This window comes from Xyrauchen texanus, unplaced genomic scaffold (assembly GCF_025860055.1).
Source record: "Xyrauchen texanus isolate HMW12.3.18 unplaced genomic scaffold, RBS_HiC_50CHRs HiC_scaffold_276, whole genome shotgun sequence".
NCBI lineage: Eukaryota > Metazoa > Chordata > Actinopteri > Cypriniformes > Catostomidae > Xyrauchen > Xyrauchen texanus.
In genome coordinates this window covers 16,847-39,308 of record NW_026266244.1, presented here as the reverse complement: position 1 = coordinate 39,308, position 22,462 = coordinate 16,847, and the positions used below count along the sequence as shown (strand labels likewise).

At 33.9% G+C, this 22,462-nt stretch overlaps 8 pseudogenes; all 8 read left to right on the top strand.

Moving 5' to 3' along the window:
- The first annotated feature begins 2,027 nt into the window (after positions 1-2,027).
- On the top strand, positions 2,028-2,146 carry LOC127642012 (uncharacterized; annotated as a pseudogene).
- A 3,202-nt stretch (positions 2,147-5,348) lies between these two features.
- On the top strand, positions 5,349-5,467 carry LOC127642007 (uncharacterized; annotated as a pseudogene).
- A 13,148-nt stretch (positions 5,468-18,615) lies between these two features.
- On the top strand, positions 18,616-18,734 carry LOC127642010 (uncharacterized; annotated as a pseudogene).
- A 625-nt stretch (positions 18,735-19,359) lies between these two features.
- Positions 19,360-19,478, top strand: LOC127642011 (uncharacterized; annotated as a pseudogene).
- A 625-nt stretch (positions 19,479-20,103) lies between these two features.
- Positions 20,104-20,222, top strand: LOC127642015 (uncharacterized; annotated as a pseudogene).
- A 628-nt stretch (positions 20,223-20,850) lies between these two features.
- On the top strand, positions 20,851-20,969 carry LOC127642008 (uncharacterized; annotated as a pseudogene).
- Positions 20,970-21,595: 626 nt separating this feature from the next.
- Positions 21,596-21,714, top strand: LOC127642009 (uncharacterized; annotated as a pseudogene).
- Positions 21,715-22,343: 629 nt separating this feature from the next.
- LOC127642014 (uncharacterized) lies at positions 22,344-22,462 on the top strand (annotated as a pseudogene).

Here is a 22,462-nt window from a genome sequence, read left to right as displayed (position 1 = left end):
TTCTCTAATATTAATACTATTCAAGAGCATTCTCTAATATTAATACTTTTCAAGAGCATTCTCTAATATTAATACTATTCAAGAGCATTCTCTAATATTAATACTTTTCAAGAGCATTCTCTAATATTAATACTATTCAAGAGCATTCTCTAATATTAATACTATTCAAGAGCATTCTCTAATATTAATACTTTTCAAGAGCATTCTCTAATATCAATACTTTTCAAGAGCATTCTCTAATATCAGTACTATTCAAGAGCATTCTCTAATATCAATACTATTCAAGAGCATTCTCTAATATCAATACTATTCAAGAGCATTCTCTAATATCAATACTTTTCAAGAGCATTCTCTAATATCAATACTTTTCAAGAGCATTCTCTAATATCAATACTTTTCAAGAGCATTCTCTAATATCAATACTATTCAAGAGCATTCTCTAATATCAATACTATTCAAGAGCATTCTCTAATATCAATACTATTCAAGAGCATTCTCTAATATTAATACTTTTCAAGAGCATTCTCTAATATCAATACTTTTCAAGAGCATTCTCTAATATCAATACTATTCAAGAGCATTCTCTAATATCAATACTATTCAAGAGCATTCTCTAATATTAATACTATTCAAGAGCATTCTCTAATATTAATACTATTCAAGAGCATTCTCTAATATTAATACTTTTCAAGCGCATTCTCTAATATTAATACTTTTCAAGAGCATTCTCTAATATTAATACTATTCAAGAGCATTCTCTAATATCTTATAATATATATTATTACTTCTTAAACTTTATCTGTCCCTATTTACTGCTATTACACCTACACCCTTACCAGCAAATAAAAACAGATCATTGCATGCTATTATGGCTTCTGGAATCAAAACCCTTTATTCTTTTTGTCCTTTTTGGTTTAGAAGAGCTTTCTGAGCGTTTTTACCACCACAGGCAAACTGGCAAGTAACACAAACGTTTATAAGCAAAATATGCTTACCTCTTAATGGTGGCCACCGTGTTTGTGTTTGCCTTCCCAGCCAGCCCGCGATGTAACGACTCTGCTCTCTTCTGTCGCTGTTCGAGCCAATTGTAGTAGTTTTTCATGCCAATTTTGTGAAAAATCACTCAGCATCTTTGGGGTTTTGATTTCAGAAGAATAGACTTTATTATAACACAATAAAGCCGAGTTGCCTCACGGTGAAACCACAGTACCAACAACAACTCAAGCATCTCTGGTTTGGTTTTACTTAAATACATCTCCTCAAACAAGGTGGGGCTTACATGTATTATCTATCATGCTCTTCATTGACTCTGGTCTGACCATATTAAGAAGTAACAGAAAGTCCTTTGGAAGAGATCAATTCTCCCCTAAGTAATGCTATTTATGTTTCTGCACACACAGTTAAATAGTCAAACATAAGTGAGCACATATTCATCACGTCACAGGCCTTTACATAGAGTAAACTGCATGTTTACCCCTCAGACATAACTGTGGTATAAATCAACAATGTTTTTCATTGATTATTCCTGATTAACTTGATAAAAATATACTACAAAAGCAGTAGAGGGGTTTTTTTTTTTTGGCTCTTTCTTGACTGCAACATACACAGTTGGAAAGTACAAACAAAGTGCAGTGCTTCCAAAATTTGGTGGACACATCCGAAAGAAAGCGTCCTGAGGTCATTTTTTAAGTAGAGAAGAGTTTTCTTTGGCCAATGGATTATTATTATGTGTTAAGCATATAATTGTGCAGCTGAGTATGCCCTCTTTTTAGCAAACAACATGGAAGCTGACACAGGTATGCAGAAAAAGGTATTGTGGACGACTCCTGTGAAATTGAATGAATAGAGAGGAGGCACTTACCTTTTCAAAAAGAGAAATAAATAAAAATAGACAATGTCTGAGAGGAAAGGGCCTGTTGTCTCTTTTTTAGAGCTGCAGTACAAGACATATTTTAATGATGGGAGAGCAGCATAAGGATGCATGCAGTGCGCTTGCTTTAAATGGCCTGCTGGTAGCCCCAGCCCTCGCTTACGGCCATACCACCCTGTGCAGGCCTGAACTCGTCTGATCTCGGAAGCCAAACAGGGCTGGGCCTGGTTAGTACTTGGATGGGAGACTTCCTGGGAATACCAGGTGCTGTAAGATTTTTCTTTTCCTTGTTTGTTTTAACTCATACACTCCCCCCTGGATCAACTGGGATATATTTATTTATCAGTATAAATACTGATTACAAGATACTGGCCAAGATTCTAGCAAATAGATTGAAAAAAGTGATTCCAAACATTATAAAAACAAATCAAGCATATGGTGTTTTAAATCGAGATATATCGGATATAGTAACAAGTATTAGAGACTTAATGTGGTATATGAAAGAAAAAGGGGAAGAAGGATATTTGATAAGTATAGATCTTGAAAAAGCATTTGATAGAGTAGAGCACAAATATTTATTTGATATACTGGACAAATTTGGTTTTGGGGAAAATTTTATTGCCTGGATGAAATGCTTATATAATGATATTTTAAGTTGTATTAAAGTGAATGGGTTTTTAACAGATTTTATTAGGATATCAAGGTCTATAAGGCAGGGATGTCCATTATCAGCACTACTGTACACTTTAGTTGCTGAACCATTAGGACTTGCAATAAACAAAGAAAAACAGATAAAAGGAATAGTTTTGGAAAAAGAGGATGTGCAGCAGAAAATATTTCAATATGCAGATGATACCACCTTGTTTTTAAAAGATGTTAAGAGTATTGAAAAGGCAATGTTAATATTGGGAAAATATTGTGGTGGAACAGGGGCTAAAGTCAATAATGACAAGACTGAATATATGAGAATGGGAAAGGTAGATACTTTAGGAAGACAATGGAACTTTAAAGAACAGATGAATGAACTAAAGATTTTAGGAATAACACTTGGAAGAGATGAAAATAGGACAAGAAACTTGGTTTGGGAGGAGACAATAGAAAAAATGGAAAAAAGATTAAACTTGGAAACAAAGACAATTATTTTTAAAAGGGAAAGTACTGGTTTTAAACTCCTTATTTTTATCTAAGATGTGGTATACTTTAAATGTGGTTAGTCTGCCAATATGGGTGTATAAAAGAATAAAAACCTTTATTTTAAAGTTTTTATGGGATGGTAAACCAGCAAAAATAGCTTATGATACAATAATTGGGGAGGTAGAAAAGGGAGGTTTGGGACTGATAGACCCAATGATAAGAAAGCAAAGTTTGAGAATAAAGACTGTAAAAAAGTTTTTGATAAAGGATGATTTAATATGGAAAAAAATAATGAGTTTTTATATAAATAAGTGTGGAAAAATGGGGGATGATTTTATATGGATGCAGTTTAAGGACAATATGATAGAGGGATACCGGAATTTTATAAAGAAATTTTAAAAGCATGGAAGGGTTTTAAAGAAAATGTATGTATTGAGTTTAAAGGGAGAGAACAACTATTGAAGCAACCGCTTTTTTAAATCAACATATCAGAAACAACAGTAAAACCTTTTTTACAAGAATTGGTTTTATGCAGGATTAAAACAAGTTAAAGACATTTTATATGAGGTAAAACCAGGCTTTTTACCTTTACAGGCAATCGTAGATACATTAGAAGAAAATGAAGATATAGAAAATAAGCAATTGATAAAGATGCAATATTTGAAAATAAAAGAAGCCGTACCAGTAGCATGGATTAAAAGTATTGAAGATAAAGAAAAAGTGGATGAACAACTGGAAGTATATTTAAAAAGAAAAGATGAAAAATTTTCTTTTAATGATTGTATTTTAAAAATGTTTTATGGTTGTATATGTAAGTCTGTATTTGTAAGACCAAAATCAATTGAGTATTGGGAAAAACTATTTTACAATTTTGATGCATCAAACATCTGGAAAAATGTGAGAATAAATTTTAAGAGTCCTATATTAGAAAATTTTGCTTATTTAATAAGACACAATTGCATAAAGACAGACATGATATTGTGTAAAATTGGGCTGATCCAAGATGAAAAATGTAAAGTATGCATGGAAAAAAAAGAAGGTGTGATGCATTTGTTTATAAATTGTAAAAAGTTAAATGGTTTTATGAAAATGTTAAAAAAGATGATAGGTGACTTTTTATTTGATAAAAGAATAATTCTAGAAGAATGGGAAACTATGTTTTTATTTGGATTTAATGGTAAAGCAAAAAATAAGTTTGCTCTTAATTTAATGCTAACAGTTGCAAGATTTGCAATATGGAGAAGAAGAAATCTAATGAAACAAAAGAAAATAGAACTTCCAATAAGTGTTTTTTATAAGCAGATCTTGAGCGATGAATTGAAAGTATTATATGATTATTTTAATATGAATGAGAAAATAGAAATTTTTGAAAATATGCATAATGAGAAATAATGTATATATTGTTAAAACAATTAATTGTTTTGAAGTTGTATTGCCTGAAAATGTTTAAAGATTTCTTTCTATTCTTAGAAAGAAAAAACTATTTTACAATTTTGATGCATCAAAATTGCATCAAAATTTGATGCATCAAAATTGATTTTTTTTTTTTGGTTAGTTTTAAATGAAAAGTGTTGTTTTTAATTGAAATATTTTTGAATAAATAAAATAAAAAAAAAAAATAAAAAAAAACTCGTCTGATCTCGGAAGCCAAACAGGGCTGGGCCTGGTTAGTACTTGGATGGGAGACTTCCTGGGAATACCAGGTGCTGTAAGATTTTGCTTTTCCTTGTTTGTTTTAACTCATACACTCCCCCCTGGCTCAACTGGGATATATTTATTTATCCTTGGAAATTGGTTGTTTGATTGATTGATTTTCTTTCATTTAGCTTTCTCTGTGGCAAAGGACAGCTTGCTCATTTATCTTGCCTCCTACAGAAAGCAGTAGAGGGTTTTTTTTGCTCTTTCTTGACTGCAACATACAGAGTTGGAAAGTACAAACAAAGTGCAGTGCTTCCAAAATTTGGTGGACACATCCGAAAGAAAGCGTCCTGAGGTCATTTATTAAGTAGAGAAGAGTTTTCTTTGGCCACTGGATTATTATTATGTGTTAAGCATATAATTGTGCAGCTGAGTATGCCCTTTTTAGCAAACAACATGGAAGCTATGACACAGGTATGCAGAAAAAGGTATTGTGAACGACTCCTGTGAAATTGAATGAATTGAGAGGAGGCACTTACCTTTTCAAAAAGAGAAATAAATAAAAATAGACAATGTCTGAGAGGAAAGGGCCTGTTGTCTCTTTTTTTAGAGCTGCAGTACAAGACATGTTTTAATGATGGGAGAGCAGCATAAGGATGTGTGCAGTGCGCTTGCTTTAAATGGCCTGCTGGTAGGCGCAACACTCGCTTACGGCCATACCACCCTGTGCAGTCCCGAACTCGTCTGATCTCGGAAGCCAAACAGGGCTGGGCCTGGTTAGTACTTGGGTGGGAGACTTCCTGGGAATACCAGGTGCTGTAAGATTTTTCTTTTCCTTGTTTGTTTTAACTCATACACTCCCCCCTGGCTCAACTGGGATATATTTATTTATCCTTGGAAATTGGTTGTTTGATTGATTGATTTTCTTTCATTTAGCTTTCTCTGTGGCAAAGGACAGCTTGCTCATTTATCTTGCCTCCTACAGAAAGCAGTAGAGGGGTTTTTTTGCTCTTTCTTGACTGCAACATACAGAGTTGGAAAGTACAAACAAAGTGCAGTGCTTCCAAAATTTGGTGGACACATCCGAAAGAAAGCGTCCTGAGGTCATTTTTTAAGTAGAGAAGAGTTTTCTTTGGCCACTGGATTATTATTATGTGTTAAGCATATAATTGTGCAGCTGAGTATGCCCTCTTTTAGCAAACCACATGGAAGCTGTGACACAGGTATGCAGAAAAAGGTATTGTGGACGACTCCTGTGAAATTGAATAAATAGAGAGGCACTTACCTTTTCAAAAGAGAAATAAATAAAAATAGACAATGTCTGAGAGGAAAGGGCTTGTTGTCTCTTTTTTAGAGCTGCAGTACAAGACATATTTTAATGATGGGAGAGCAGCATAAGGATGTGTGCAGTCGCTTGCTTTAAATGGCCTGCTGGTAGCCGCAGCACTAAGCTACGGCCATACCACCCTGTGCAAGCCTGCTAGTTGGTGCGTTCCAGGAAGTGAGTTGACTGCAGTTGGAGAGGAAGGCTCTCCGCCATTTTGTTTACATTTTTTTTTTTTTTTTTTCTAATCACACGTTATAAAGCTTACCTTTGTTTATTATTTTCCACGGGTTAACCCCAAGCAGTTTTACAACTGTTTGGGGTTGAGTTTTATTTTTTTACTTTTTGGTATTTGTGGAGAGGTGTACAAACAAGGAAGGACATAATGGATAATGGAACAGGACTGGAAAAGGACAATGAATTGGATGAAGATACTAATCTACCCAAAAGGATAATGCAAGAAACAAATGAAAATCAAAAAGAAGAAACATGGGCAACTGTGGTCTCGAGAAAGAAGAGAAATGGAGTGGAAATGGTGAAAGGAAGGACTGAACAACAGAAGATACAAAGTAAGGAAAAGGCTGATGTAAATGGTGAAAAGAGAAAAGAAGAAAATCAAAAGGATGATATGATAAATAAATTGAGAGGAAAAATTAGATATCAGAGAGAATACAAAAAAGAAACTACGCTGACAATGAATGTGAAAAACCCAGAACAGTTAACGGTTATGATGATAATTAAAGCTGTAGAGGACAAAACTGGAATGGGCAAATTATATGGACTAAGGAAAAAAATGATTGTGAATATGAACTCACATTGGAGAAAGAAGAAGACTGTGAACAATTATTGGATGGAATACAAATAAATGGACAATGTTGTGAAATAAGAAAACTTTGTGCAACGGAAAGGATGGTATCTTTTTACAATTGCCAAACTACATAAATGATGAGGATGTTTTACAAAAACTGACAAGCTGGGGGTTACACCAATACTTCCTCTGAGAAGGAGGTATTACCCTGGGACAACTGTGGCGGATGGAACGAGATTTATAAGAGTTAAATTTCCAAAAGATGTGGTGTCACTACCATATAATACAAGATTTGAAACGGAGGAAGGATCACAGTTTTTCAGGGTGATTCATGATCATCAGGTGAAGACGTGCAGAATATGTACAAGTCCTGATCATGAAAAGAAGGACTGTCCTCAACTAATATGTAGAGAATGCCTGGAGCAGGGGCATTATGCGTGGGACTGCAAAGCCCCGCGGTGCCAAGGCTGCGGAAAGGCTTTTCTCAGGTGCAGATGTGAAACGTATGAAGAGGAACATGAGGAAATGGAGACAGAGACACGAAATGACGTAGAGAATGTGGAAGAGGCTAATGAAGGAAGTGTACCACAACAAACACGTGGATTAACTATGGATATACAGAGTAGAGAAGAAGAAGGAGAAAGTAAAGACGAACAGGACGGAGAAGAAGAGACAGAAATAATGACAGAACTACAACTATTTGTAGATAAAGTTGAACAGGATGGGATGAAAAACAAAGAAGAAGACAATGATGGAGCAAAGGGCAGTACAAACATAGATAAGGTAAGAGACACTAAGAATAAAACTATTGATTTGAAGGAAAGCGTGAAGAAAAACATTTTGAGCGGGGAGTAAATTGAAAACAACAGGACAAATTAACATTGAGAAGGTGATGGAAAAACAAAGAATAAGAAGAGAATCTAAAGAAAAAAAGAAAAAAAAGCTGAAATGACTGGCTCAGGAGAGGCAGATATGAAAGAGACTTGAACAAAAGTGATGTGTGTTTTTGTTTGTTTCTATGTTTCTTTAATTTTGTATATGAGTCAAGTGAGCATAGTTTCAATCAATGCAAGGGGATTGTCAACTATGACCAAATTTGAAAATATTAATCACTTGACAAAGAAGAATGACATAATATGTATACAAGAGACAGGATGGAATGATGAAAAAATTCATGGTTTGAAAAAAATATGGGATGGGGAATTTTTTACAATAATGATCCTAATAGGAAAAAAGGAGTAGCAATTTTAATTAGAAGGGGTACAATACAAAAAGCAACAGTTATATTCACGGATAATATAGGAAGGACATTGGTGGTTAAGGTTGAAGGAAAAGAAGAAGAAATAACAATATGTAATATTCATGCACCAAATGAAGATATAGAGCGTGTTACCTTTTTTAAAGAAATGGATGTTCTAATAGAGGACTATAAAAATGTGATTTTAATTGGTGATTTTAATACTGTTTTAGAAAGAATTGATGTGGAGGATTATATGGTGTATAGAGCAGATGTTGGGAGAAAAGAATTAAAGAAAGTTATGGAAAAACATAGATTTATAGATTCATGGAGGGAAAGAAACAAAGTAAAAAGAGAATATTCAAGGCGACAAATGGTAAACAAGGTTTTAAAACAAAGCAGAATTGATTTGGTATTATGTAACAGACAGTTAGGAAGTTTCATTATAAAAGTATTTTACAAAATGTTTAGTGGAAGTGATCACGATTTTTTAAATGTAATTATTGATTATAGTGGTGTTGAGAGAAGACCAGGGGTGTGGGTTTTAATACGGAACTTTTAAAAGACGACTTATATAAAATGGAAGTAGAAAATTGCATAATAAATAGCATTAATAATGTCCTATATGAAGAAGCAAAAAAGTGTGTGGTGGGATAATTTAAAAATAGATATAAAAAATTATCTATTGAATATTCAAGGAAAATGCAAAGAATGAAGAAAAGTAAAGAAAGATTACTAAATAAGGAATGGGAAGAAGAAATGATAAAAGTGTTAGAAGGAAGGATGGATGCGAGTAAAATAGTGATATTAGAAGAGAAACTGAAAAAAAATAGAAGAGGAAAAGTGCATGGGAGCTAAAATAAGAAGTAGAGCGAAAAATACAGTAGAAGGAGAAAGGAGTACAAAATATTTTTATGATTTGGAAAAAACAAGAAAACAAGCAGAAATGATAAAAAGTATAGCAAAAAATGGAAAGGTTGTGAAAGAAAAAGAAGGTATTTTAAATGAAGTGAAGGATTTTTATGCTATTTTATTTAAAAAAGATGTTATAAATGAGGAAGATGAAGAGTTTTTATTGAATCAAATTGGAATAAAAGTAAATGAAGATGATAAGAAAATGTGTGATGAAGAAATAAAAGAAGAAGAAATAAATGAAGCTATAAATCAGTTGAGGAATGGGAAAAGTTCAGGCCTGGATGGTTTACCATCTGAATTTTATAAAGTCTTTAAGAATGTTTTAACACCCATTTTGCATGGTTTATTTATTGATATTTTTAAACAGAAAAAATTAAGTGAAAGTATGAAGAAAGGAATAATCAAGATTATATATAAAAATAAAGGGGAAAGAGAAGAGCTTAAAAATTATAGGCCATTGAGCATGTTAAATACTGATTACAAGATACTGGCCAAGATTCTAGCAAATAGATTGAAAAAAGTGATTCCAAACATTATAAAAACAAATCAAGCATATGGTGTTTTAAATCGAGATATATCGGATATAGTAACAAGTATTAGAGACTTAATGTGGTATATGAAAGAAAAAGGGGAAGAAGGATATTTGATAAGTATAGATCTTGAAAAAGCATTTGATAGAGTAGAGCACAAATATTTATTTGATATACTGGACAAATTTGGTTTTGGGGAAAATTTTATTGCCTGGATGAAATGCTTATATAATGATATTTTAAGTTGTATTAAAGTGAATGGGTTTTTAACAGATTTTATTAGGATATCAAGGTCTATAAGGCAGGGATGTCCATTATCAGCACTACTGTACACTTTAGTTGCTGAACCATTAGGACTTGCAATAAACAAAGAAAAACAGATAAAAGGAATAGTTTTGGAAAAAGAGGATGTGCAGCAGAAAATATTTCAATATGCAGATGATACCACCTTGTTTTTAAAAGATGTTAAGAGTATTGAAAAGGCAATGTTAATATTGGGAATATATTGTGGTGGAACAGGGGCTAAAGTCAATAATGACAAGACTGAATATATGAGAATGGGAAAGGTAGATACTTTAGGAAGACAATGGAACTTTAAAGAACAGATGAATGAACTAAAGATTTTAGGAATAACACTTGGAAGAGATGAAAATAGGACAAGAAACTTGGTTTGGGAGGAGACAATAGAAAAAATGGAAAAAAGATTAAACTTTTGGAAACAAAGACAATTATTTTTAAAAGGGAAAGTACTGGTTTTAAACTCCTTATTTTTATCTAAGATGTGGTATACTTTAAATGTGGTTAGTCTGCCAATATGGGTGTATAAAAGAATAAAAACCTTTATTTTAAAGTTTTTATGGGATGGTAAACCAGCAAAAATAGCTTATGATACAATAATTGGGGAGGTAGAAAAGGGAGGTTTAGGACTGATAGACCCAATGATAAGAAAGCAAAGTTTGAGAATAAAGACTGTAAAAAAGTTTTTGATAAAGGATGATTTAATATGGAAAAAAATAATGAGTTTTTATATAAATAAGTGTGGAAAAATGGGGATGATTTTATATGGATGCAGTTTAAGGACAATATGATAGAGGGATACAGAATTTTATAAAGAAATTTTAAAAGCATGGAAGGGTTTTAAAGAAAATGTATGTATTGAGTTTAAAGGGAGAGAACAACTATTGAAGCAACCGCTTTTTTAAATCAACATATCAGAAACAACAGTAAAACCTTTTTTACAAGAATTGGTTTTATGCAGGATTAAAACAAGTTAAAGACATTTTATATGAGGTAAAACCAGGCTTTTTACCTTTACAGGCAATCGTAGATACATTAGAAGAAAATGAAGATATAGAAAATAAGCAATTGATAAAGATGCAATATTTGAAAATAAAAGAAGCCGTACCAGTAGCATGGATTAAAAGTATTGAAGATAAAGAAAAAGTGGATGAACAACTGGAAGTATATTTAAAAAGAAAAGATGAAAAATTTTCTTTTAATGATTGTATTTTAAAAACGTTTTATGGTTGTATATGTAAGTCTGTATTTGTAAGACCAAAATCAATTGAGTATTGGGAAAAACTATTTTACAATTTTGATGCATCAAACATATGGAAAAATGTGAGAATAAATTTTAAGAGTCCTATATTAGAAAATTTTGATTATTTAATAAGACACAATTGCATAAAGACAGACATGATATTGTGTAAAATTGGGCTGATCCAAGATGAAAAATGTAAAGTATGCATGGAAAAAAAGAAGGTGTGATGCATTTGCTTATAAATTGTAAAAAGTTAAATGGTTTTATGAAAATGTTAAAAAAGATGATAGGTGACTTTTTATTTGATAAAAGAATAATTCTAGAAGAATGGGAAACTATGTTTTTATTTGGATTTAATGGTAAAGCAAAAAATAAGTTTGCTCTTAATTTAATGCTAACAGTTGCAAGATTTGCAATATGGAGAAGAAGAAATCTAATGAAACAAAAGAAAATAGAACTTCCAATAAGTGTTTTTTATAAGCAGATCTTGAGCGATGAATTGAAAGTATTATATGATTATTTTAATATGAATGAGAAAATAGAAATTTTTGAAGAATGCATAATGAGAAATAATGTATATATTGTTAAAACAATTAATTGTTTTGAAGTTGTATTGCCTGAAAATGTTTAAAGATTTCTTTCTATTCTTAGATGTACTTTTTTTTTTTTTTTTGGGTTAGTTTTAAATGAAAAGTGTTGTTTTTAATTGAAATATTTTTGAATAAATAAATAAAAAAAAAAAAAAAAAAACTCGTCTGGTCTCGGAAGCCAAACAGGACTGGGCCTGGTTAGTACTTGGATGGGAGACTTCCTGGGAACACCAGGTGCTGTAAGATTTTTCTTTTCCTTGTTTGTTTTAACTCATACACTCCCCCCTGGCTCAACTGGGATATATTTATTTATCCTTGGAAATTGGTTGTTTGATTGATTGATTTTCTTTCATTTAGCTTTCTCTGTGGCAAAGGACAGCTTGCTCATTTATCTTGCCTCCTACAGAAAGCAGTAGAGGGGTTTTTTTTTGCTCTTTCTTGACTGCAACATACAGAGTTGGAAAGTACAAACAAAGTGCAGTGCTTCCAAAATTTGGTGGACACATCCGAAAGAAAGCGTCCTGAGGTCATTTTTTAAGTAGAGAAGAGTTTTCTTTGGCCACTGGATTATTATTATGTGTTAAGCATATAATTGTGCAGCTGAGTATGCCCTCTTTTAGCAAACCACATGGAAGCTGTGACACAGGTATGCAGAAAAAGGTATTGTGGACGACTCCTGTGAAATTGAATGAATAGAGAGGAGGCACTTACCTTTTCAAAAGAGAAATAAATAAAAATAGACAATGTCTGAGAGGAAAGGGCCTGTTGTCTCTTTTTTAGAGCTGCAGTACAAGACATATTTTAATGATGGGAGAGCAGCATAAGGATGCGTGCAGTCGCTTGCTTTAAATGGCCTGCTGGTAGGCGCAGCCTCAGCTACGGCCATACCACCCTGTGCAAGCCTGCTAGTTGGTACGTTCCAGGAAGTGAGTTGACTGCAGTTGGAGAGGAAGGCTCTCCGCCATTTTGTTTACATTTTTTTTTTTTCTAATCACACGTTATAAAGCTTACCTTTGTTTATTATTTTCCACGGGTTAACCCCAAGCAGTTTTACAACTGTTTGGGGTTGAGTTTATTTTTTTACTTTTTGGTATTTGTGGAGAGGTGTACAAACAAGGAAGGACATAATGGATAATGGAACAGGACTGGAAAAGGACAATGAATTGGATGAAGATACTAATCTACCCAAAAGGATAATGCAAGAAACAAATGAAAATCAAAAAGAAGAAACATGGGCAACTGTGGTCTCGAGAAAGAAGAGAAATGGAGTGGAAATGGTGAAAGGAAGGACTGAACAACAGAAGATACAAAGTAAGGAAAAGGCTGATGTAAATGGTGAAAAGAGAAAAGAAGAAAATCAAAAAGATGATATGATAAATAAATTGAGAGGAAAAATGAGATATCAGAGAGAATACAAAAAAGAAACTACGCTGACAATGAATGTGAAAAACCCAGAACAGTTAACGGTTATGATGATAATTAAAGCTGTAGAGGACAAAACTGGAATGGGCAAATTATATGGACTAAGGAAAAAAAATGATTGTGAATATGAACTCACATTGGAGAAAGAAGAAGACTGTGAACAATTATTGGATGGAATACAAATAAATGGACAATGTTGTGAAATAAGAAAACTTTGTGCAACGGAAAGGATGGTATCTTTTTACAATTGCCAAACTACATAAATGATGAGGATGTTTTACAAAAACTGACAAGCTGGGGGGTTACACCAATACTTCCTCTGAGAAGGAGGTATTACCCTGGGACAACTGTGGCGGATGGAACGAGATTTATAAGAGTTAAATTTCCAAAAGATGTGGTGTCACTACCATATAATACAAGATTTAAAACGGAGGAAGGATCACAGTTTTTCAGGGTGATTCATGATCATCAGGTGAAGACGTGCAGAATATGTACAAGTCCTGATCATGAAAAGAAGGACTGTCCTCAACTAATATGTAGAGAATGCCTGGAGCAGGGGCATTATGCGTGGGACTGCAAAGCCCCGCGTTGCCAAGGCTGCGGAAAGGCTTTTCTCAGGTGCAGATGTGAAACGTATGAAGAGGAACATGAGGAAATGGAGACAGAGACACGAAATGACGTGGAGAATGTGGAAGAGGCTAATGAAAGAAGTGTACCACAACAAACACGTGGATTAACTATGGATATACAGAGTAGAGAAGAAGAAGGAGAAAATAAAGACGAACAGGACGGAGAAGAAGAGACAGAAATAATGACAGAACTACAACTATTTGTAGATAAAGTTGAACAGGATGGGATGAAAAACAAAGAAGAAGACAATGATGGAGCAAAGGGCAATACAAACATAGATAAGGTAAGAGACACTAAGAATAAAACTATTGATTTGAAGCGTGAAGAAAAACATTTTGAGCGGGGGGAGTAAATTGAAAACAACAGGACAAATTAACATTGAGAAGGTGATGGAAAAACAAAGAATAAGAAGAGAATCTAAAGAAAAAAAGAAAAAAAAAGCTGAAATGACTGGCTCAGGAGAGGCAGATATGAAAGAGACTTGAACAAAAGTGATGTGTGTTTTTGTTTGTTTCTATGTTTCTTTAATTTTGTATATGAGTCAAGTGAGCATAGTTTCAATCAATGCAAGGGGATTGTCAACTATGACCAAATTTGAAAATATTAATCACTTGACAAAGAAGAATGACATAATATGTATACAAGAGACAGGATGGAATGATGAAAAAAATCATGGTTTGAAAAAAATATGGGATGGGGAATTTTTTTACAATAATGATCCTAATAGGAAAAAAGGAGTAGCAATTTTAATTAGAAGGGGTACAATACAAAAAGCAACAGTTATATTCACGGATAATATAGGAAGGACATTGGTGGTTAAGGTTGAAGGAAAAGAAGAAGAAATAACAATATGTAATATTCATGCACCAAATGAAGATATAGAGCGTGTTACCTTTTTTAAAGAAATGGATGTTCTAATAGAGGACTATAAAAATGTGATTTTAATTGGTGATTTTAATACTGTTTTAGAAAGAATTGATGTGGAGGATTATATGGTGTATAGAGCAGATGTTGGGAGAAAAGAATTAAAGAAAGTTATGGAAAAACATAGATTTATAGATTCATGGAGGGAAAGAAACAAAGTAAAAAGAGAATATTCAAGACGACAAATGGTAAACAAGGTTTTAAAACAAAGCAGAATTGATTTGGTATTATGTAACAGACAGTTAGGAAGTTTCATTATAAAAGTATTTTACAAAATGTTTAGTGGAAGTGATCACGATTTTTTAAATGTAATTATTGATTATAGTGGTGTTGAGAGAGGACCAGGGGTGTGGGTTTTTAATACGGAACTTTTAAAAGACGACTTATATAAAATGGAAGTAGAAAATTGCATAATAAATAGCATTAATAATGTCCTATATGAAGAAGCAAAAAGTGTGTGGTGGGATAATTTAAAAATAGATATAAAAAAATTATCTATTGAATATTCAAGGAAAATGCAAAGAATGAAGAAAAGTAAAGAAAGATTACTAAATAAGGAATGGGAAGAAGAAATGATAAAAGTGTTAGAAGGAAGGATGGATGCGAGTAAAATAGTGATATTAGAAGAGAAACTGAAAAAAATAGAAGAGGAAAAGTGCATGGGAGCTAAAATAATTAGTAGAGCGAAAAATACAGTAGAAGGAGAAAGGAGTACAAAATATTTTTATGATTTGGAAAAAACAAGAAAACAAGCAGAAATGATAAAAAGTATAGCAAAAAATGGAAAGGTTGTGAATGAAAAAGAAGGTATTTTAAATGAAGTGAAGGATTTTTATGCTATTTTATTTAAAAAAGATGTTATAAATGAGGAAGATGAAGAGTTTTTATTGAATCAAATTGGAATAAAAGTAAATGAAGATGATAAGAAAATGTGTGATGAAGAAATAAAAGAAGAAGAAATAAATGAAGCTATAAATCAGTTGAGGAATGGGAAAAGTTCAGGCCTGGATGGTTTACCATCTGAATTTTATAAAGTCTTTAAGAATGTTTTAACACCCATTTTGCATGGTTTATTTATTGATATTTTTAAACAGAAAAAATTAAGTGAAAGTATGAAGAAAGGAATAATCAAGATTATATATAAAAATAAAGGGGAAAGAGAAGAGCTTAAAAATTATAGGCCATTGAGCATGTTAAATACTGATTACAAGATACTGGCCAAGATTCTAGCAAATAGATTGAAAAAAGTGATTCCAAACATTATAAAAACAAATCAAGCATATGGTGTTTTAAATCGAGATATATCGGATATAGTAACAAGTATTAGAGACTTAATGTGGTATATGAAAGAAAAAGGGGAAGAAGGATATTTGATAAGTATAGATCTTGAAAAAGCATTTGATAGAGTAGAGCACAAATATTTATTTGATATACTGGACAAATTTGGTTTTGGGGAAAATTTTATTGCCTGGATGAAATGCTTATATAATGATATTTTAAGTTGTATTAAAGTGAATGGGTTTTTAACAGATTTTATTAGGATATCAAGGTCTATAAGGCAGGGATGTCCGTTATCAGCACTACTGTACACTTTAGTTGCTGAACCATTAGGACTTGCAATAAACAAAGAAAAACAGATAAAAGGAATAGTTTTGGAAAAAGAGGATGTGCAGCAGAAAATATTTCAATATGCAGATGATACCACCTTGTTTTTAAAAGATGTTAAGAGTATTGAAAAGGCAATGTTAATATTGGGAAAATATTGTGGTGGAACAGGGGCTAAAGTCAATAATGACAAGACTGAATATATGAGAATGGGAAAGGTAGATACTTTAGGAAGACAATGGAACTTTAAAGAACAGATGAATGAACTAAAGATTTTAGGAATAACACTTGGAAGAGATGAAAATAGGACAAGAAACTTGGTTTGGGAGGAGACAATAGAAAAAATGGAAAAAAGATTAAACTTTTGGAAACAAAGACAATTATTTTTAAAAGGGAAAGTACTGGTTTTAAACTCCTTATTTTTATCTAAGATGTGGTATACTTTAAATGTGGTTAGTCTGCCAATATGGGTGTATAAAAGAATAAAAACCTTTATTTTAAAGTTTTTATGGGATGGTAAACCAGCAAAAATAGCTTATGATACAATAATTGGGGAGGTAGAAAAGGGAGGTTTGGGACTGATAGACCCAATGATAAGAAAGCAAAGTTTGAGAATAAAGACTGTAAAAACGTTTTTGATAAAGGATGATTTAATATGGAAAAAAATAATGAGTTTTTATATAAATAAGTGTGGAAAAATGGGGGATGATTTTATATGGATGCAGTTTAAGGACAATATGATAGAGGGATACCGAATTTTATAAAGAAGTTTTAAAAGCATGGAAGGGTTTTAAAGAAAATGTATGTATTGAGTTTAAAGGGAGAGAACAACTATTGAAGCAACCGCTTTTTTAAATCAACATATCAGAAACAACAGTAAAACCTTTTTTTACAAGAATTGGTTTTATGCAGGATTAAAACAAGTTAAAGACATTTTATATGAGGTAAAACCAGGCTTTTTACCTTTACAGGCAATCGTAGATACATTAGAAGAAAATGAAGATATAGAAAATAAGCAATTGATAAAGATGCAATATTTGAAAATAAAAGAAGCTGTACCAGTAGCATGGATTAAAAGTATTGAAGATAAAGAAAAAGTGAATGAACAACTGGAAGTATATTTAAAAAGAAAAGATGAAAAATTTTCTTTTAATGATTGTATTTTAGAAATGTTTTATGGTTGTATATGTAAGTCTGTATTTGTAAGACCAAAATCAATTGAGTATTGGGAAAAACTATTTTACAATTTTGATGCATCAAACATATGGAAAAATGTGAGAATAAATTTTAAGAGTCCTATATTAGAAAATTTTGATTATTTAATAAGACACAATTGCATAAAGACAGACATGATATTGTGTAAAATTGGGCTGATCCAAGATGAAAAATGTAAAGTATGCATGGAAAAAAAAGAAGGTGTGATGCATTTGTTTATAAATTGTAAAAAGTTAAATGGTTTTATGAAAATGTTAAAAAAGATGATAGGTGACTTTTTATTTGATAAAAGAATAATTCTAGAAGAATGGGAAACTATGTTTTTATTTGGATTTAATGGTAAAGCAAAAAATAAGTTTGCTCTTAATTTAATGCTAACAGTTGCAAGATTTGCAATATGGAGAAGAAGAAATCTAATGAAACAAAAGAAAATAGAACTACCAATAAGTGTTTTTTTATAAGCAGATCTTGAGCGATGAATTGAAAGTATTATATGATTATTTTAATATGAATGAGAAAATAGAAATTTTTGAAGAATGCATAATGAGAAATAATGTATATATTGTTAAAACAATTAATTGTTTTGAAGTTGTATTGCCTGAAAATGTTTAAAGATTTCTTTCTATTCTTAGATGTACTTTTTTTTTTTTTTTTTTGGGTTAGTTTTAAATGAAAAGTGTTGTTTTTAATTGAAATATTTTTGAATGAATAAAAAAAAAAAAAAAAAAACTCGTCTGATCTCAGAAGCCAAACAGGGCTGGGCCTGGTTAGTACTTGGATTTTTTTTTGCTCTTTCTTGACTGCAACATACAGAGTTGGAAAGTACAAACAAAGTGCAGTGCTTCCAAAATTTGGTGGACACATCCGAAAGAAAGCGTCCTGAGGTCATTTTTTAAGTAGAGAAGAGTTTTCTTTGGCCACTGGATTATTATTATGTGTTAAGCATATAATTGTGCAGCTGAGTATGCCCTCTTTTAGCAAACCACATGGAAGCTGTGACACAGGTATGCAGAAAAAGGTATTGTGGACGACTCCTGAGAAATTGAATAAATAGAGAGGCACTTACCTTTTCAAAAAGAGAAATAAATAAAAATAGACAATGTCTGAGAGGAAAGGGCCTGTTGTCTCTTTTTTTAGAGCTGCAGTACAAGACATATTTTAATGATGGGAGAGCAGCATAAGGATGTGTGCAGTGCGCTTGCTTTAAATGGCCTGCTGGTAGGCGCAGCCCTCGCTTACGGCCATACCACCCTGTGCAGGTCGGAACTCGTCTGATCTCAGAAGCCAAACAGTGCTGGGCCTGGTTAGTACTTGGATGGGAGACTTCCTGGGAATACCAGGTGCTGTAAGATTTTTCTTTTCCTTGTTTGTTTTAACTCATACACCCCCCTGGCTCAACTGGGATATATTTATTTATCCTTGGAAATTGGTTGTTTGATTGATTTTCTTTCATTTAGCTTTCTCTGTGGCAAAGGACAGCTTGCTCATTTATCTTGCCTCCTACAGAAAGCAGTAGAGGGTTTTTTTTTGCTCTTTCTTGACTGCAACATACAGAGTTGGAAAGTACAAACAAAGTGCAGTGCTTCCAAAATTTGGTGGACACATCCGAAAGAAAGCGTCCTGAGGTCATTTTTTAAGTAGAGAAGAGTTTTCTTTGGCCACTGGATTATTATTATGTGTTAAGCATATAATTGTGCAGCTGAGTATGCCCTCTTTTAGCAAACCACATGGAAGCTGTGACACAGGTATGCAGAAAAAGGTATTGTGGACGACTCCTGTGAAATTGAATGAATAGAGAGGAGGCACTTACCTTTTCAAAAAGAGAAATAAATAAAAATAGACAATGTCTGAGAGGAAAGGGCCTGTTGTCTCTTTTTTTAGAGCTGCAGTACAAGACATATTTTAATGATGGGAGAGCAGCATAAGGATGTGTGCAGTGCGCTTGCTTTAAATGGCCTGCTGGTAGGCGCAGCCCTCGCTTACGGCCAAACCACCCTGTGCAGGTCCGAACTCGTCTGATCTCAGAAGCTAAACAGTGCTGGGCCTGGTTAGTACTTGGATGGGAGATTTCCTGGGAATACCAGGTGCTGTAAGATTTTTCTTTTCCTTGTTTGTTTTAACTCATACACCCCCTCCTGGCTCAACTGGGATATATTTGTTTATCCTTGGAAATTGGTTGTTTGATTGATTTTCTTTCATTTAGCTTTCTCTGTGGCAAAGGACAGCTTGCTCATTTATCTTGCCTCCTACAGAAAGCAGTAGAGGGTTTTTTTTTTGCTCTTTCTTGACTGCAACATACAGAGTTGGAAAGTACAAACAAAGTGCAGTGCTTCCAAAATTTGGTGGACACATCCGAAAGAAAGCGTCCTGAGGTCATTTTTTAAGTAGAGAAGAGTTTTCTTTGGCCACTGGATTATTATTATGTGTTAAGCATATAATTGTGCAGCTGAGTATGCCCTCTTTTAGCAAACCACATGGAAGCTGTGACACAGGTATGCAGAAAAAGGTATTGTGGACGACTCCTGTGAAATTGAATAAATAGAGAGGCACTTACCTTTTCAAAAAGAGAAATAAATAAAAATAGACAATGTCTGAGAGGAAAGGGCCTGTTGTCTCTTTTTTTAGAGCTGCAGTACAAGACATATTTTAATGATGGGAGAGCAGCATAAGGATGTGTGCAGTGCGCTTGCTTTAAATGGCCTGCTGGTAGCCGCAGCACTCGCTTACGGCCATATCACCCTGTGCAGGCCTGAACTCGTCCGATCTCCGAAGCCAAACAGTGCTGGGCCTGGTTAGTACTTGGATGGGAGACTTCCTGGGAATACCAGGTGCTGTAAGATTTTTCTTTTCCTTGTTTGTTTTAACTCATACACTCCCCCCTGGCTCAACTGGGATTTATTTATTTATCCTTGGAAATTGGTTGTTTGATTGATTGATTTTCTTTCATTTAGCTTTCTCTGTGGCAAAGGACAGCTTGCTCATTTATCTTGCCTCCTACAGAAAGCAGTAGAGGGTTTTTTTTTTGCTCTTTCTTGACTGCAACATACAGAGTTGGAAAGTACAAAGTGCAGTGCTTCCAAAATTTGGTGGACACATCCGAAAGAAAGCGTCCTGAGGTCATTTTTTAAGTAGAGAAGAGTTTTCTTTGGCCACTGGATTATTATTATTTGTTAAGCATATAATTGTGCAGCTGAGTATGCCCTCTTTTAGCAAACCACATGGAAGCTGTGACACAGGTATGCAGAAAAAGGTATTGTGGACGACTCCTGTGAAATTGAATGAATAGAGAGGAGGCACTTACCTTTTCAAAAAGAGAAATAAATAAAAATAGACAATGTCTGAGAGGAAAGGGCCTGTTGTCTCTTTTTTTAGAGCTGCAGTACAAGACATATTTTAATGATGGGAGAGCAGCATAAGGATGTGTGCAGTGCGCTTGCTTTAAATGGCCTGCTGGTAGGCGCAGCCCTCGCTTACGGCCATACCACCCTGTGCAGGTCCGAACTCGTCTGATCTCAGAAGCCAAACAGTGCTGGGCCTGGTTAGTACTTGGATGGGAGACTTCCTGGGAATACCAGGTGCTGTAAGATTTTTCTTTTCCTTGTTTGTTTTAACTCATACACTCCCCCCTGGCTCAACTGGGATATATTTATTTATCCTTGGAAATTGGTTATTTGATTGATTGATTTTCTTTCATTTAGCTTTCTCTGTGGCAAAGGACAGCTTGCTCATTTATCTTGCCTCCTACAGAAAGCAGTAGAGGGGTTTTTTTTGCTCTTTCTTGACTGCAACATACAGAGTTGGAAAGTACAAACAAAGTGCAGTGCTTCCAAAATTTGGTGGACACATCCGAAAGAAAGCGTCCTGAGGTCATTTTTAAGTAGAGAAGAGTTTTCTTTGGCCACTGGATTATTATTATGTGTTAAGCATATAATTGTGCAGCTGAGTATGCCCTCTTTTAGCAAACCACATGGAAGCTGTGACACAGGTATGCAGAAAAAGGTATTGTGGACGACTCCTGTGAAATTGAATAAATAGAGAGGCACTTACCTTTTCAAAAGAGAAATAAATAAAAATAGACAATGTCTGAGAGGAAAGGGCCTGTTGTCTCTTTTTTTAGAGCTGCAGTACAAGACATATTTTAATGATGGGAGAGCAGCATAAGGATGTGTGCAGTGCGCTTGCTTTAAATGGCCTGCTGGTAGGCGCAGCCCTCGCTTACGGCCATACCACCCTGTGCAGGTCGGAACTCGTCTGATCTCAGAAGCCAAACAGTGCTGGGCCTGGTTAGTACTTGGATGGGAGACTTCCTGGGAATACCAGGTGCTGTAAGATTTTTCTTTTCCTTGTTTGTTTTAACTCATACACCCCCTGGCTCAACTGGGATATATTTATTTATCCTTGGAAATTGGTTGTTTGATTGATTGATTTTCTTTCATTTAGCTTTCTCTGTGGCAAAGGACAGCTTGCTCATTTATCTTGCCTCATACAGAAAGCAGTAGAGGGTTTTTTTTTTGCTCTTTCTTGACTGCAACATACAGAGTTGGAAAGTACAAACAAAGTGCAGTGCTTCCAAAATTTGGTGGACACATCCGAAAGAAAGCGTCCTGAGGTCATTTTTTAAGTAGAGAAGAGTTTTCTTTGGCCACTGGATTATTATTATTTGTTAAGCATATAATTGTGCAGCTGAGTATGCCCTCTTTTAGCAAACCACATGGAAGCTGTGACACAGGTATGCAGAAAAAGGTATTGTGGACGACTCCTGTGAAATTGAATGAATAGAGAGGAGGCACTTACCTTTTCAAAAAGAGAAATAAATAAAAATAGACAATGTCTGAGAGGAAAGGGCCTGTTGTCTCTTTTTTTAGAGCTGCAGTACAAGACATATTTTAATGATGGGAGAGCAGCATAAGGATGCGTGCAGTGCGCTTGCTTTAAATGGCCTGCTGGTAGGCACAGCCTTCGCTTATGGCCATACCACCCTGTGCAGGCCCGAACTCGTCTGATCTCGGAAGCCAAACAGGGCTGGGCCTGGTTAGTACTTGGATGGGAGACTTCCTGGGAATACCAGGTGTTGTAAAAT